General features: G+C 49.8%; 1 protein-coding gene across 4 annotated transcripts in view; it reads right to left on the bottom strand.

The window, feature by feature from the left end:
• Positions 1-13,160, bottom strand: part of FAM135B (family with sequence similarity 135 member B) — a 216,657-nt gene that overhangs the window by 202,386 nt on the left and 1,111 nt on the right. For 3 of the 4 annotated variants that reach the window (XM_019624058.1, XM_019624055.1, XM_019624060.1), the window contains exon 1: positions 12,975-13,151. The exons of the other annotated variant lie outside the window; for it this stretch is intronic. The gene's annotated coding sequence lies outside the window, so the exon portion shown is untranslated. Of the gene's footprint in view, positions 1-12,974; positions 13,152-13,160 lie in introns of those variants that run through there. 4 annotated transcript variants of the gene reach the window in all.

The raw sequence follows: 13,160 nt of genomic DNA on the forward strand, positions 1-13,160 counted from the left end.
ATTCCCTGGAGCTCACCCCGTTTGGCAGGCTCAGTGCTGCCTGCTGGAGACAAGTCTGTTTCTGGGCACAGGGAGATGGGGGGCAAGAACTTTCCAGGCAGTTCTCAGTGGGACTCACTCTGCTGGGAGGACTGGGCGAATAATGAAGATAAAAAGGCTACACAGCGGGCTGTCAGTACGAAAGCTGGATGCCCGGGGCCTCGGGGGGTTCCCCGTGGATCTACCATTCTGGAACATTTCATCTTCCCGTGGCACTTCCAGGGGGGCTCTCTGGGACAGGCGATGGCTGAGGAGAAGTGAGTGGCCTTCATAGCTAGCGCTCAGCTCAGGGGAGACTGGCTCGGTGAGCAGCCCTCGCCTGCGCCGCTGACTCAGAGGGAAACCCAGAGCCCCAGCACTCTGATCTAACTGATTCCACAATATCTGGGCTTTGACAAAGGGGAATCGCCCTATTTCTGTGGGCGGTCACAGTCAGGATGTACAGTAAAGCCTTAATTGAACAAGGACATGATAGAAACATTTAGTGTACACCTATGGTATGAAAGCATTATGGAGAAAAGATGGACCATGAAAGAGATCCAGTCTTCAAGTTTCCCGCAGACTAATGGGAAAGAAAAATGCATGCAAACACCTCTATTAAAGGACAGAATGAAATAGAGTGCATACGGGAGGAATAAGGGGGAAAAAGAATGGTCCAGAAAAGGGACAAATTTGAAGGAAAGAGAATGATGTCTAAATGGAAGAAAGCCCAGCAGAAAAAAATAAAAAAACATTAGGAATGATCTCCTCACCCCTTCTTATTTTAGAAATGGGGAGACTGTGTCTAAGAAAAGTAAACCAACAAGTCCAAGTTCACATGGCTCTGAGAGCACTCTGAATGCATCTCTATAACTCAGCCCCAGGAAAGAGCTTTGCAATCAGAGCTCCAAGTGGGAATTTGGGTCCTCAGGCTGCTCATCTGTGTAATTTTGGGCAAGTTACCCAATCTCTCTGAGTTTCAAAAGTTCGCTTGTGAAAAGGGAACAGTGGGCATGCTTTTATCTCAAACTGTTGTGCAGATAACATAAGAAAACCCATCTCAAGCAACCGGCTCAGGGAAAGTGTTCACATATCTGTTGAATGAATGAATAAATGAATGGATGTTTAAGAGCATTGTCCGAAAGAGGAAAAAAATTAACTACTGTTATTTCTGGCTTCTCCCTTCTCTACCCACTGGAAAACCATAAGTTCCAGAAGAGAGGGACCAAGTCTGTCTTGCTCTCAACAGCACCCACAGCATATAGCATGATGCTTGGCATGTGATATGTACTGTGACACTTCCTTTACTCATCAAAGAGCTGTCCTTTCTCAAGCCTTTTGCTCTGGCACAGGCATTTTGCTAAGTACTATGTATGTGGGAGGCGTATCATTCAATCGTCCAGGCCACCTATGAGAAGAGTGGTCTTGTCATGCCTGTTTCCAGATGAAAAAGATTCAGAGTTCAATAAGGTCTGAAAATCAGAGAGCTCAGTCGGGGTCAGAACTTTCAGAACTCGGGTGCTTTCCTCGCCACCTCCAGGTCACCTGGTTTGCCCATCACTGCTGGGTGTGTCAGGGCGATGACGGGGACGGAGCCAACACCAGCGCGGCAGGTTCTGGGGAAGGTACTGACGGCTGCTCCCTTCTGTGACGTGGGCTGGTGCTTAGGCTGGGTCAGCCGTGGGCATCCTTAAATGCAGCCAGCCTTTGCTCATGCTCTAAGGTGAATGGCTGCCCCTGCACACTGTAACTTTAGCCTCTACTCTGTTCCTGTTTCTGTGCCATCCAGTTCAGAGTCTGCACAAGTGCCCTCACCTGGCTACTTGAGAGAACCGTTCCCTTCAGGAAGCAAGTCCTTACCGTGGGGCTGTGCACCTCACAGTGCCAGGGCCACCACGGATTTTCCAAGGATGAAGGGAGGAGCCGGGCTTTGGCTAGGGTACAATATACACAAGTCACGTCCCTGCCTGGAGGAGCTCACAGTCCAGAGGAGGGTGTGAAATCTTCTGGGTCCATGACAGTCACCCGCACAGGCTACAGGACCAGTCGAGGGGCTAAACGGTCCATTCGGCATCAGAGTCCATGCTTGAGATGTGACCAAAAGACACAAAAGAGATTCCCAGACTGGAGAGGAGGGACGGGGAAGGGACAAGTGTCATTTCCACAGGAGAGGCAGGAACACGGGCTGTTGAGCTGACACCTGCCATATTTCTAAAGTTGTGGGGGAATGGCATGGCACACAGGATGTCTGCACGGCGTGGGGATGGGCACAGGAGAGAGACACAGGGTAGGCACAGGGACAGAAAGGGCCTCAGGAACCTGTTCAAGAAATGCCTGTCATCCTTGACAGCTTCTGGAATTCAGGGTAAAAGGGTCCTTTCAGGACTGGCTCTATAAGCACGTCACCTATTCAGTCACACAGGGTCCAGTGCCATCCATCCATCCATCCAACCACCATCCATCCACCCACCCATCTGTCCAGCCACCCAATGACTCAATAAACTGCATTTTCCTGCGGTTTGCCATTTCCTGCAAAACCTATGCCAACATGTACCTGCACTTAGGAGCTTCAGTGAATGCTGGTCCAATACATGAATGACGCTGCATTTCAGGTACCATGAATATCAAGTTGAAAATCACCTTCCTGCCCCAAGAAAGAGACAGAGAAGGACCTAAATCTGTGCTTAAAGTGCAGAAGGTAATGCATGTTGAGTCTTGCTAAGTGCCAGACCCATTCTAATCAGTACCCTTGTATTTGTTCTTCAATCCTCACAATAACCTGAGGAGGTACTATCTTTTTAATCTCCGTTTTATAAATGAAGAAGTTGAACTGAAGCGAGTTGAGTGACCTGCCCACGAGCACACCGCTGACCAGCAGCAGAGCCAGGCTTTGACAGAGCACAGCCTCTGGTGGTTGGATGCTATGGTCAAGATAAGCCCAGCCGCTGTGGGAGGCCAGAGGAAGATGAGCAATTCGGCCATCAGAGGGACAGGGAAAGGCTTGCCAAAGAGATGACAACTGGGGTGAATCTGAATCAATGAAAAAGTTGCCCAGGTGAAGAGTGTGTGTGTGTGTCGGGGGGGGGGGCCAACAGCACATTGTACTAAAATTACTAATGGATCAACCAGCCCCCTCTTTGGGAACCCCACAGCCTCAAGCTCCCTGGCAGCCATAATCAGGATCCCAAGATTACCTGCAAAGGAAACTTCCAGACTGATGCATGTTTTTCATTCCCGCTGTCAATCTAGAACAGCCTCACATTACAAGCCACTGGGTGCCAGCCCAGCCTCCGTTTTAACTTAAAATGAGATGCACTGTAAAGTAACATATTGATTTTAAGTTTAGATCTATGCGATACATTACATTAACATCCCAGAAATTTTGACACATCCATTAATCACTGAATTTTGAAAAACACATCCAGGGAGACACTCAGTTAAGCCACACAGAGAAGAAAAGGTGGATCTGCAATTTTAGTAAGTGTGTTTCCTTTCATTTTGGTTCGAGATCATCAATAAAGTGGAAAGTGGAAAGGTAAGCATCTGAAATTTTGATTAGAGGTAGGAAGGACATAGATTACCCTGAATTTCTTTTTTCTTAACCTATGCAGGCTCTTAATTCTATCAAGTGTCTTTACCTGCTTGCAGCTTTTCATGCGTATTTCAGAATCAAAAGATGTTGCAAGCAGACAGGACATTAAGGATCATCGCATAATTAACCCCCTCACCCTCTTCACATTCCAAGTCAAACAGAAGCTCACCCACTTTCCCACACCCACACACAGGAGACGTTAAAGCCACATCTTTTGACTGAAGGGTTTCTGAGTTCTGTTCTGTTTTGTGTTGCTTTTATGACCTATAGCTGAATTTTGAATGCCCTTCACAAGGGACCCCTCCAGAGTGGCTGAGAAAGAACGTGCTCCAGGATCGGTCCAATTTGGGGAGTGGGTTCGGGCTCCCCTCTTGTCAGCTGTGGGACTGTGAGCAAATTCTTTCCCCTCTCTGTGCCTTGGTCCCTTCAACTTTAAACAGGGCTAGTGAGAACTCCTGCGTGAAGATAAACAAAGGTATCTCCAGGGAAGTACTTACTACAGCCACTAGCACATAGTAGGTGCTTACCAAGAGCTTGCTTTCCCCTCTCATCAGCACTGCCCCATAATTAAACCCCAACCTATCACTTCACGACAATTTATGATCTTTTTTTGTCTCCAGTACCCACATGATTTTGAAAAGAAGGTGAAATAAAAAAAGAAAATATTCTATTATTCAGAAGCAATTATATTAATATTCACTTTATTTTCCCAAAAGGCTAACACAAGCTGGCCCATTAAAAATACCGAGCTTAATATTCTACCTTGGGCACACAATTCCAAGGATAATCTTATCTTTAAAGACTTCCTTTAAACAAACTAAAAAACACAATTTATTCTTCAGTGCATTGTATATTTTGATTTGAAATCAACGAGGTTTCACAAAAAAATCACCAGTTCTGTTGGCTACACTTTCCCTGCTTTGACAATGTGCCCAGAAATCAATTTTCCAGAAAACTGATACCAAATCCTTAAAACACCAAATACTTTAATTTTAGCGATTTCTGATGTAACTTATTTTAGAAATTACACTCCCCTGCCTTATTTCAACAGTTTATGGGCTGTAATTTAGTCTGGGAGTGTGACTCATTGTCACACTTCTGAACATGAGTTACGGCTGAGTGTTCTCATGCCTTGGTATCCCCCAAACACTCCTAGGACATGGGTATCCCCAGGGTTCCTTCACTCAGGATCCGAAGGTTTTACCTCTGACTCTCCCTTGGTCCACCCCACAGAGAGGTTCCATTCAAAGAAGAGTCTCATCCAAGTTCCCCAGTTTTCATAGTGGAGTGTCAAGGTCACCCATCTCTGAGTTGATATTAAAGTATACGGATTAGTCTTTAAGCCAAAGACTTTTAAGTCTTTATGAGCCAAGTATCATAGTAGACTTTCAAATTTTCATTTATCTTTTTCATTTGATTTTCATTAAAAATTCCTAATGGGTTGCCCGCTATCACTGTTTTAGAGTTAAAGAAACTAAGGTCAATACAGGTAAAGCAACATACAATACCCTAGGGCAGCGGTTCTCAACCTTTCACAGGGGTCTCCTAAGACCATCAGAAAACACATATTTTCGATGGTCTTAGGAACCGAGACGCCTGCTCCTCTATCCGTCTCCAGGCCCACATGCAGATACGCCCACATACGAGTACCCGGCGACCCCTGTGAAAGGGTTGTTCGACCCCCAAAGGTTGAGAACCGCTGCCCTAGAGAGAAGCTGAGGTTATGACTAGGTCATTGGGAACAGGGTTGCACAGCATGGGCGCCACATGGTGTCAGGACGAGGGTGACAAAAAACAGGCCAATGAATTAAGAGAAGAGAAGACCTCATTGGCCAGAGGTTTCTGTGTGAAATCAATGAATGACAATAAGAGGCCATTTTAAAGCAAGCTAGGAGAGTGGGCTATGTTCTATAGAGCACATATAACAAGTGTGATGTACAAGTGAGTGCGCGGCTGAGAAGGCGCAGACCAAGGAGCTACCGGGGTCATTTAGCTAAGCTCAGGAGGCATCCAAGACAACGGCAGGTCTTGGGGTGCTGAGAAAAACCAAGGTCCAGGCCCCGGAAAGATGAGTGACTGGAGAGCATCGTGTGAGTGAAGACCAGTGCCCGTGGTCAGGCTGGGAGGAACCGGCGTAGCTGGCACCCCCTGCCACCTGACCCGCGAAGCTTTTAAGAGATGAATGGGAGAGGGTGCAACTACATTGGGAGGGAAGCCCACAGCTGGGCTCCTCGTGTTCCAAGCATCACAAGGTTTAGGGATATCGCTTTACAGTGTGTCTCTGGAACTCCCTTTTGGGCGCAGAGAGTACAGGAGGAACAGAGGGTGGGACGCCTGAATGCCACGAGCCCCAAAGCAGCAGCTGTGAGGGAGTCACTTGTATTAGAGGAAGACTTTGGGGTCTCTGATGGAAACAGCAAACATAATGTAGTGGATGCTATTTGTGCCCCACCCTGGTCCCCACAGGGCTGGCGTGCCCATCACGCATCTGCTGTGTGGCTGGCAGGAACCCATTGTTGCTCTGTTCTCCTGGAAATTTTCCTCACCTGATGGGAGCTCCTTTGCCCAGAAATACCTGGGTGGTGTGTCTCCCAGAGTCAGGTTGGTGGCAGTGAAACTGCCTCAGGGTGGAAAACAGTGGGGGACTATGTGTGCCCCAGAGCTCCCGTGTGAGCGGGCTGAGGCGAGATGAGGCTGCACCCACACCTATGCCTGTCTTCTTCCCTGTCTATTTCTGCCTTCCTCTCTCCCCCTGAGGTTTTAACTGAAAGCACCCCCTCAGTCACTTGACAGAAGCCATTGCAGACTCTACAGCTCAGGACGGATGCTGTAGGTCTACACCGCAGGACCTGAGACAGGGACCGGGTAGGACCACTCCGCTGAGGACAAGTCACTCTCCAGGGTCACTTGGCTAAACAAATGTCAGAACAAGTGTCACCAACCAACCTGGGTTTTCCAGGACTGAGGGGGTGCCCTGAAAACTTTCAGTTTTCAAACTGGAACAGTCCCCAGAAAAAAAGAGACAAGTTTGTCACTCCAGTCAGAACGGGAATTGGAACCCATATCTGCCTCACTCTAAATGGTGTCTCACCCTAGCCGGTGCTTTCATTTACATAAGGGCTGCTTCGTGGAAAACCTGGACACCTGCCATCTCAGGTTTCACCGGGGAACCCACTGCACAGGTGTTTGCAGGCTCCGTCCCTCTGCAGGTACAGGTATTCTTAGCGAGGGTCCTTGAGGGGACTTCAGGGAGCCATAACCCCTTCAGATAGGGTTTTCTGAAAAGAATGAACATAGATTTCATTGGATGCTTAAAGAGATCCTTAAAATAAACAGGGTTAAGAATGATTGTCCAAAAACACATTGCTTTTATCTCGGGATTCAGTGGGACCAGGGGGGCCGCACTTCTACCTCATAATTACTGGTCTCAGGCAGGGCTGCTTCCCAGCAAAGCAGCAGCCCCCCCCAGCTGTGCATTCACTGGAGCACGGTGGGTGGACGTTGTCCACTGCGGACCTCAGGCTGTCCTCATCCTAGTGCTGGGAGGGAAGTGTCTCTTATTTCATTGGCAGACATTTGTCAGGGTTGGCTTAGGCGAAAGGACAGACAGCAAGGGAGCAGGCCCTGAACTGGAAGCCCACCCTCTGACCAGCAGCTCGAAAGGGGACATACATGGGGCTACAGTTATTTTGTTCATTTGAAACTGTGTTATTCCGTTATTGAAGATTCCTGGTATTAACACTTCTAAGTGTGCTTTCATACATGTTGTCTGCACGCTCACTGAGTACCAGGAATTCCGCTAAGTGTTGGGTGCAGCTATAAACGCGGCACAGCCCTCGCACTGTGGAGCTTACCATCTTGCAGACGAGACAATCCAAAAAAAAACAACCCAAAAAAGAACAGTAAACAAGCGTTTTTGTCATAATGTTTCAAGCAGTGATATAGTGATGGATGGGATGGAGAAAAACAGAGCAGGCTCTGAGGCTGGGGGCTATGTGAGTGGGGTGGTCCGGGGAGGCCCCTATAAAGAAAAGACTTGGATGAGGGGAGGGAGTGAGCCTGGAAACATCAGGGGGTGACTTGTCCTGGTCAGCGGTGCAGGAACAGCGTGAGAAGTCCTTAAAACAGGAGGCAGCTATAGGGAGTGCTCTGTGTTCCCGTTTCTGGCTGGGCAGTGATATAGGCCTTGTGAGTCTAACAGCCTTTTATTTCCTCAACGCACACACTTCCCTGGGTGACCGCGTCTCCTTCACGCTCTCAGTCAGCGTCTGTGTGCTGCTATTTCCTCAGTCTACGTCCTCAGCCAGGAGCTCTTCGGAGCTGGACTGGTAGCTCTAATTCCCTAAAATGTACATGGATGTCCTCAGAGGCCTAACCACCTACGTATTCAAAACAGAACGCACCATTTCCCCCTCCAAATCTGTTCTTTCCTCCGTGTCCCCAGGCCAACGAGCAGCAACAAGGCCAATCCGTCAGAGCAAGTCAAAAAACTAAGAGTCATCCTTGATGCCTCTCCATGTTTAGAGGCTGCACGTTGAGTCATCCAACACTACGGCCTTCATTTCTCTCCAGTCTGTTCTCCCGTCTGCCTCCCTGTCACCTCCACCTCGGTGGGGGCCATCATCTACCCTGAGTTTCCTGCAGTAGGGTCCACCCGGCCGCCATGCCTCTCCCCCCAATGCAGTCTAGCCTCCGCACTGCAGCCAGAATCCAGAATGCATATTCGTATCTGTCATTTCCCAGTTTAAAACCCTTCCACTGGTGGACAAGGCTGGAGGCATCACCTTTCCCGATGTCAAGTCATATTGCAAAGCCATCGTAATCAAAAGAGCAGGGCGCTGGCATAAACACAGGCACATGGACCAACGGGACAGAATCGAGAGCCCTGAAGTAAGCTCACGCGTCTATGGTCGACTGACCCAGGAGAAGGGAGTCAGGAATATGCGACGGGGGAAGGGCAGCCTCTTCCATAGGTGGCGGTGGGAAAACTGGACATTCACACGCTTAAGAGTAAAACTGACCCCTTATCTTACACCATACGCAGCCATCAACTCAAAATGCATCAAAGGCTGAAACATAACATCTGGAACTGGAAAACGCCTAGAAGACAACAGGAGAAAAGCGCCTTGACATTGGTCTTGACGATGATGTGTGTGTGTGTGTGTGTGTGTGTGTGAGAGAGAGAGAGAGAGAGAGAGAGAGAGAGAGAGAGAGAGAGAGAGAGAGAGAGAGAGATATGACACCAAAAGTACAGGCAAAACATAAAAAAAAATAAACAAGTGAGATTACATCAAACTAAAAAGCTTCCACACAGCAAAGGAACCATCAATAGAGTGAAAAGGCGACCCACAGAACATGAGGAAATATTTGCTAATCGTGTATCTGATAAGGGGTTAATATTCAAAATACGTTAGAAACTCATACAACTTGATACCAAAAACCAAACAAACAGAATACCCTAAATAACCCAGTAAGAGATGAGCAAAGACATATTCCCAAAGCAAACATACAAATGGCCAACAGGTATCTGAAAAGGTGTTCAACATCACTCATCAGCAGGGAAATGCCAAAACCACAACGAGGTTTCGCTTCCCACCTGTCAGGATGGCTAGTATTCACTTTTTTGTTTTTTAAGTAAAAAGTGTTGTTGAGCATGTGGAGAAAAGTGATCGGGTACACTGCTGATGGAAGTGTAAACTTGTACAGCAATTACAGAAAACAGTATGAAGCTCTCTCCAAAAATTAACAATAGAACTACCATATAACTCAGCAACCCCACTGCTGGGTATTTATGCAAAGGAGCAGAAGTCAGGATCTCAAAGAGATTTCTGCACCCCCCCCCCGCCACCACCCCCATTCAATGCAGCATGTGTCTCAATAGCCAAGATGCAGAAATAACCTGAGCGTCCTTCCATGGACGAATGGATTACAAAAGTGGTATGTACACACATAATGGGGTATTATTACTCAGTCTTAAGCAGTAAGAAGACCCTGCCCCTTGTGTCAACAGGAACGGATATGTTCACAGCTGATTCTCAGGGTCTGGCACGATGAGTGACAAACGGCAGACTATGGATTCAGGCTTCCTGTACTGGACACACCGTAGTGCCAACCCACCCACACCAGAGGTGGAGCCACGGGGAGAAGAACCCTGGCCCGCGGCGCCAACGTCCTTTGTGACGCTGGAACCCCCCTCAGGAGCCACCCCGAGGCTGGTGTGCAGGTCCCTAGGATGGATTGTTTGCACCCTTGACACTAGTGAGCACCCTGGGTCTGGAGAGCTCGGGGAATATTCGAGATGCGCGTGCGTGGCCTCCATCCCTCTCTGGTGAGATCAGGCTTTGTCCACCCAGTTCTTGTGACTTGAATGAGGAAGCAGGTTTTCCAGGTGGACAGAGCAGTGCAGCAAATCAGATAAGAATTGCCAGGGACAAGGAGAGATGCCATGGGGTACGCAGCACCTTCCTAAGTCCCACAATTACCTTGGGCTCTCTGGCTTTCTAGACTGGGGACAATTCTAGAAGAGGAGAAATATGGCGGTGAGGATATGGGTGGACAGGGCATTGAAATGTAAACTGTGGGCAGCTGATTGCAGGCCCCCTTAAAACCAAGATTCAGATCTAGGTTTTCTTGATCCAGTCTACCTGCTTTCCCACCATACTGGAAGCTGACATCAAGGAAAGGAGTTGAAGGGAGAGAAATACATTTTAAGTTTAAAATATTACATCAGATGTTTTCAGCAAATGTTATGTGAAGACCGTACAACACAGATTACAGTTATTCTAAAGTACTTGATAAAAAGAAGAGAGCATTTGAAGGCAAAGTATGTATTGCCTTTCTCCTCTTTGCTTCAACGGATCGGCCCTGATAACGCACAGCAGCCCAGGGAGCACCCTTCAGGCTCGTGCATACGCTGAGACATGGGCAGGCAGTTGGGTCAGCCTTTGTGCAAGCTGGGCCCCACCAGGTGCTGGGGCCACAACCACAGTAAACTGGCCCAGGTGCCTGCCCTCAAAAAGATGAACTCTAGAGAGGGGACAGGCATGTGTGCAAGCAGTGTCCACATGACACAGCACAGGTTGTCACAGAGCAGGTCCAACATGCTATGGGAGCAGAGAAGGGGGAAGCCCAGGAAGGCTTCCCGGAGGAAGGGGCATTTGAACTGGGTCATGAAGGAAAACGGGAAGAGAGAAATGGTCATTCTCAGCAGAGACCCACAGGCGCAAAAGCAGGGGTACAAAAGAGCAGGGCATAGTGTGAGGCAGTCCTGCCTTCTCCCAGAAATTGTGCCCCCACCCCCACCCTCGGGACAATGACATCAAGCTGCAAGCATTCCGTCAAACTGGGCAAACATTTGGTAAACACCTGGCATTATGGAGCAGCGCTGGATGAAGGTTAATCTTACCTAACAAGGAGCTCACAGTATGTCTGACATATCCGTCTAACCTACATTTCGATGAGTCCCCACTATGTGCAAACCCTGTTTACACTATTAAATGCCGAGCCCGACCCCATGGTGAGCAGACCTCAATGTTCCCAAACTAGATGAGTATTGCATCTGATGGCAAAGCCCTTGACCTTCACCATTTGTAAGCAAGGATGGAGACACGCTGTGTTCCCCCCCCCCCATAAAGGCCTCTTTGGATTTCCCTGAGTGTATCCTGAACCAGGCTACAGCATTTCAACTGTGAGTCCCGGGCCAATGTTGCTACTCCTGTTTCACAGCTGATGTCTGTTTAATGATTTGCTGATCTGAGGAAAGGAGCTTATTTAGAAAAGAGTGACAATTCCTTTTATAAGCACAGCACGTTAGGCTTTTGAAAAGCCCTTCCCCTCCCAATCCTCTCCATCATCTCACTCAACTGTCACCAGAGCCCGCTAGGCTGCAAGAGCTGCTAACATCCCCATTCTGCAGATGAGATAAAGGAGTGTCGGGGAGGTGGGGCCTGTCAAGGTCACACAGCAAGTATGCGATGAGATCAGAACTCAAGTCCATGTGTGCTGACTCCCAAATCTTACCCTTTCTCTACACCTTACCATCTGCCTGGACTACAACAACATCATCCTCATTTCGACATGAATCTCAGGTGAAATGCTGATCCAATCACATCCCCTCAGGCAACGTGACAACTGCATCAATTAAAATCCCAATTAAAGAGCACGGCCTTTTAGCTGGGACTTATCATTGCCCCCCAAGAGCTCTATAAAAGTCAATGGCTGCCCACCCTGGAAATTACCCAGAGACCCAGGTCCCCGGATGCAAGAGCCTTTAGACCCCAATTCTTCACCTAACTTTATCCCCCTTCTCTATGTTCCTCTGGGGCCCCGGCCTCCGCTGAGCTGGGTCTGGCATCATGCCCAAACCTCTGCCTCTTTCTCCGGCCTGCAGGTGAGGTTAACAGTTCATCATTCCGTGTGGACAGCCCAGGTGCCTTGGCGCTGACACATCTCTTAACATCCAGAGCATCCGAACCTGAGGGAAAGCAATGCCTCCCTAGTTCAGATGGAGAACTGAAATGGAATTCTCCAGCTGTCCGAAAGTGGGGTAGTTTACCAATGGCTGGAGGCCTGGGGGTGGCCAAGGGGGCAAAGGGTGTTGTTATACTCCACGGGGTCTTGTTTGGCTGGCAGTTGTGGGGGTGGGGATAGCGAGAAGCGAGGGGGAGGCAGGGGGCTTCTGGGCTGCTGGTATGTAGTGTTATTTCTATTCCCACCCCACCCCCAACAGCCAGTGGCGATGAGGAGAAACTCCAGGGGTAGCCCTGGGTCCCCAAACGGCAAGAGTTACCGCTTCCCTTGTCTACACAGCCCCTCCGGCTGCTGGGCTGGAAGCTGACTTGACAGATCAGGGCTGGTGTGCGCCCTGGTCCCTTTCCATGTCATAGCTGAGCTGCAGCGCCCCCCCCCACACACACTGTCCCCAGCAGAGTCACAGCAAGTATGAGTCTCTGGATCAGCCGGGATCACATAGAATAGCTACTACTGTCCCCTTCACCCCCAACATGGTCTTCTCGGGAACCTGGCCCAGGTCCGTGGGCTCAGAGGACCCCCGGCTTGCACAGGGTTGGGGTGTACTCCCTCAGCCTCCACGGGGGACTTCTGCGGGGACCACCTCATGGACCCGGCGTCTCCCCAACCTACCCCACCGGATTTCCCCTCCTGCCCTCTCCAGACCTGCCCCGATGTGCCGGGAGACGAAAGCACAGGGACACTGGGGGGACACCGAAGGAGCTAAACCGCAGTTCGCGGCGGAATCCCTGTCAAGTACTAGAAAGCCATCCAACGAGCAAGCGCGCTTGCAGGAACGTCACCGCCACCGAGGAGAGAGTTTCGCAGCCGCCGACCCCGGCGCGCTCGCACCTACCTGTCTCCCACGGCCGGGCTCCGCTCTGTCGCCTCCTCGGGCCACGGCTCCGGGGCCCCTCGGGCCCTTCGGGTCGCCTTCCCCGGCCGCCGACACTCGCAGCAGCGGCGGCGGGCGGACCGCGGCGCCCGGGCACCTGAGAGCCGGGTCTCCCTCGGGTCCCGGCGGGCGGCGAGGCTGCGGGGG

This window comes from Hipposideros armiger, unplaced genomic scaffold (assembly GCF_001890085.2).
Source record: "Hipposideros armiger isolate ML-2016 unplaced genomic scaffold, ASM189008v1 scaffold_574, whole genome shotgun sequence".
In the NCBI taxonomy this organism is placed as follows: domain Eukaryota; kingdom Metazoa; phylum Chordata; class Mammalia; order Chiroptera; family Hipposideridae; genus Hipposideros; species Hipposideros armiger.